This window comes from Hipposideros armiger, unplaced genomic scaffold, assembly GCF_001890085.2.
Source record: "Hipposideros armiger isolate ML-2016 unplaced genomic scaffold, ASM189008v1 scaffold_56, whole genome shotgun sequence".
Lineage (NCBI taxonomy): Eukaryota > Metazoa > Chordata > Mammalia > Chiroptera > Hipposideridae > Hipposideros > Hipposideros armiger.
The window spans coordinates 2,502,967-2,507,343 of NW_017731406.1; positions in this window are offsets into that span (position 1 = coordinate 2,502,967).

A 4,377-nucleotide genomic window follows, 5' to 3' on the forward strand; every position below is an offset into this window, starting at 1 on the left:
GGGATAATTTTTTTCTGCTTTAAGTACTTCCTTTGGCATTTGTTTTAGTGATGGTCTGGTAGTATAATTCTTGATATGTTTTGGTTAGCCTTAAAGTGTCTTTAGTTCATCCTCATTCTTAAAATGTATGTCTCCTGGGAATAGATTTCTAGGTGACATCTCTTTTTTCTCAGCACAAAGAAGATACGAATTCACTATCTTCTGGTTTCTACTGTTGTTTTTGAATAGTCAGCCATCAGTATAACTATTTTTTTGTATGTGATTTGCCTTGTCTTGTCTTTTCCTGCTGTTTTTAAAGTTTTCTCTTTATAGTATTCTTTACTTTCACTATGATGTGTATAAAAGTGAGTTTCTTTTTATGTAAACCCTTTAAGATGTATTGTGCTTCTTGAACTTGTGGATTATTGTATTTTTTATGTTTTGAAAATTTCATAGCCATTAAATTTTCAAATAGTACCTCTGCTCCTTTCTCTTCCTCCTAGCCTTTTGGAACTCCACTTATATGGGCAGCAAAACATTTTACTCCGTACTCCATATCACTTAAATCCTTTTTGAGTATTTTATACATGTCTCTCCATGAGATATGCCAGTGATTTCTTTAGCTCTATCTCCTAGTTGTGTGTTAGCTGCATTTAGTGATTTTACCCACAATTGAAATTTTAAAAATTATTAAATTTTGAATTAAATACCCTGAAATTCTACTATTTTCTTTTTACATATGCTTTCCATTACTTATGTTTTCAAACCTCACCTTTATTTTTGAGACATTAAACACAGTTATTTAATATTACATGTCTTATAGTTCCAGTTCCTGAAGTCTTGATGGGTTAATAATCTATTGTCTGTTTCTTTTGGTTCTCCATCGTGGTAATTTGTTTTCTGTTTTGTTTTTGTTTGTTGTTTCATGCACATGGTACTTGCATGGTCATACTGGTAGAAATGGATGTCCCATAAAGTCTATTGATATCTTACAAGCATTTATTAGCATGTGAAGAGAATGGGACTCATTGATAAATAATGAATACCTGCCTATGTAAAGATGTACCTCCAGTCAATGATATGATTTGTTGTTCTCCTGGGATTTATTGATTAAGGGATGATAAGCAGAATTATTCAATGACATTAGCAATAATATTCAATTGATTTTTAAATCTCTTAGAAATTGGCACACTATATATGAAATTGGAATGTTCATTAGGTTTAAAATTTGGGGGTTAAAATAAAAAAACTCCTAAAATTTTGAGGACCAAATTAGGTTTCCAGCTTTTGATTTTTCTAAGAAACTATACTGTTTAAAACACATGCTGTATCATATACGATTATCATCATTTCACGTAAGATAGGACATGTTAACATAAAAAAAAGTAGAAAAGATAAAGAATAAACCTTCTGAAAATGGGACAGTGGGTGGGTTACACTGACTATACAAAATTGTGCTTTTTGTAATTTCACCACAGACCAGTAAAATCAGAAACCTTAACCAGAACCATGGTCCATGGGTTAGCATTTAAGAACCATTATGTTAGAAGTGAAACCTGGAAATTTCAAATTTACAAATTCACTCTCTATAGAGATCAGTTACCTTTCTCTGTTCAAATAATATAGACTCTGTCCTTGACTTTATTCATCTGTCTACAAATGCATGTTACTGGTTGCAAGATTACTGGTGACAAAATGTGACTGGATCAGCGATAATCTATTCCTTCTACTTAAAAAAATTAAGAACAATCATTTAAAATTCACACCTTAATACGTACAGGTCATCAATATCCTTTCTTCTCTGCAAAGAAGCCTCTTATTTAGTGAGTGTCATCAATTTTCTTTTTACTTTTTGTCTGAGATTGCTGATTATAACATAAATGTATTGTCTTTATTGCATAATGCAAGCTCTAGGAAAAAGGGCCCAGTCGCTTCTAATATTTCCTCACCATCCCTTGTAAGAACTGAATATCTAAAATTCTTTCTGTAGTTGTGCCAATTCTAGTCTTAAAGTGGAAAAACACATCATTCCTTTCTTTCACTGTCTTTCCTTCCCCTGCACCAACAGATAGTTGAAACCCTTTATCACCGCTTTATCTTGTCTCTCTGTCAAATACCTTTCTCCTGAGATACTGAACTGCTGAGCTTTCTTATTTGTGGGATGGAAAATAGGCCAATTGCTCATTTTTTTGTCTCTTATTTTCCAGTAGTCTGAGAAAGAGCATGCTAAGTGTTATAATAGTGATTGTCTCCTTATTCTCACTACCCATAGCCCTCTGGCCCTGCCACCCTCACCTCCACCCACCCTCACTCCAGGCCGCTGGAAGGAAATTTATCATGTCCAGGACTTTGAAGGGAGCCTTTGCTGACATTAGTTTTGCCTTTGTAATATGGTAAAAAGTACCCTTCCACCTCCTGGCGAGTAAAGACCTCATTAACTGTATTATAATTGTGCAAGTTTACTTCACATACACTGACATAAATGGAAACAGGAGCTGATCCAGTTGGTCTGCAAATCTTATTTGAGACCACAGTTTTATCATTCAAACTCTTCTGAAACTTAATCAAACTATTCTAGGTGTGAATTTAAAAAATTATCTCAACACAATAGGAAAGAAAAAATGGGATAATATTTATACGTTGGAGACAAAAGTTTTAAATCATAAGGAAAAACTGAGTCACGTTGTTTAACCCTCCTGTTTCACCAAGTTAACTAATTAACTGAGCCACCTCACTTAGTTTTTGCATTGGTCACTTAATCATAACATAACTTCGTTGCATTAATAGAATTAGAATGTTTGCCTAATGCAACCTCTGCCTCCTTTTGTAATTACGTCTTTTTTTTTAAGATTTTTTTTTTTATTGGGGAGTTGTGAGGATGAGAACAGTGCTGGGGAATTGGGGGAAGGGGAACAGACAAGTTGCTGTCCTTTTGTTCTTCAGTCTAGTTGTGGAGGGCGTTGCTTCACTGGCCCAAGTTGGCACCATCATTGCGCTCTTCCCGCGCCAGGCACATCAGTCGCCGGCTTCTGGACGGCCGCTCACTGCGGCTGCTGGCCGCTCACACTGGCTGCTGGCTACACACGGTAGCCCATGGCAACCCACTGCCACAGGGGCTGCAGCCTACGCCACCGCTGGCGACTCACAGCAGCCCAGCTCCAGGTTAAGCTTTTGTTCAGCATCTTAGCTGTGGAGGGCAGTGTCACTGGCCCTCATATGTGGGATCCGAACCGGGGCCCTCTGGCGTCCCAAGCCAGTTCTTAACCATCGCGCCACTCGGCTGGCCCTGTAATTACATCTTTTTAAGCATAGAAAATCTAACAATCTGTCATTTGATCACTCTGATAAGTTCAAACACTCTGAAAATAATGAAAATAGTGTTTTTATATACATTAACCCTTTCACTGCATTAATTGATTTCAAGGTTTTTCTCCAAACGGTATAAAAAATCCAGAAAAAAATAGTTCCATTATTTATATTTTTAATTAAATACAGTTAAGGTGCTACGTTTTATTAAAATAAATGACTACTTTAAACATTTCCTATTGTTATTCATTCTTCAAAAGCACAAAAATATAGAAAAATGTACATCTGCTTCCCTAAACTTCCTTTCTGGAACATTGACAGGATTTTTTTATAGTTTGAGCTCATGGGGTAAAGTCTAATGCTGTAGTCAGCAGCATGGAAATATCATTCGACTATAGTCGAACATCACAGAGAAATTAGGCATATTAGTTGGAGTGTCTAATAGTCTTTCTTTTCTCCTTCTCAGTTACAATGCTGACACAAGGGGTTTAACAGTTCTCCAGTTGTTTTAGATATTTCACCAACCAGACTATTTCATTCTTTAAACATCTGGCAGTGTTTTCCTTTTCAGATTATATTAACCTGAGTCAGAATTTCTGAAAGGTGTTATGTAAAACATTAGTTCCTTAAGATGTTAATATGTATTACATGAAGGCAGGATACCATAATCAAAGAATTTGGGGAATACTTGGTTAAGCAAATGTAAACAGGATCATTTGTTCATTCGCTTATTCATTCAGCAAATATTTGTGCTGCAGGTACTGTTTAATCAATATTAACGAAGACAGAACAGGGCCTTGTCATCATGACACTTAGACTTTAGAGAAGGACATAGATGAACAGCCAAAATGGAACATTAATAGCAGATAAATAGCACTGCTGTGACATATATTCAAGCAGGATAGATGATTGAAGAGTGCTATGCATGGAGTTCATTTTAGATGGGAGGAAAAGGAAGACCTCACAGAGCAGGTGGTATTTGAGCAGAAACTTGCGTGAAATGAGGGAATCAACCATGCTGTGATGGGGGTGGTAGTGGTGGTGGTGGTGGTGAAGTTTTTAAACCAGAATAAAGAGCAAACTCAAAGTTCC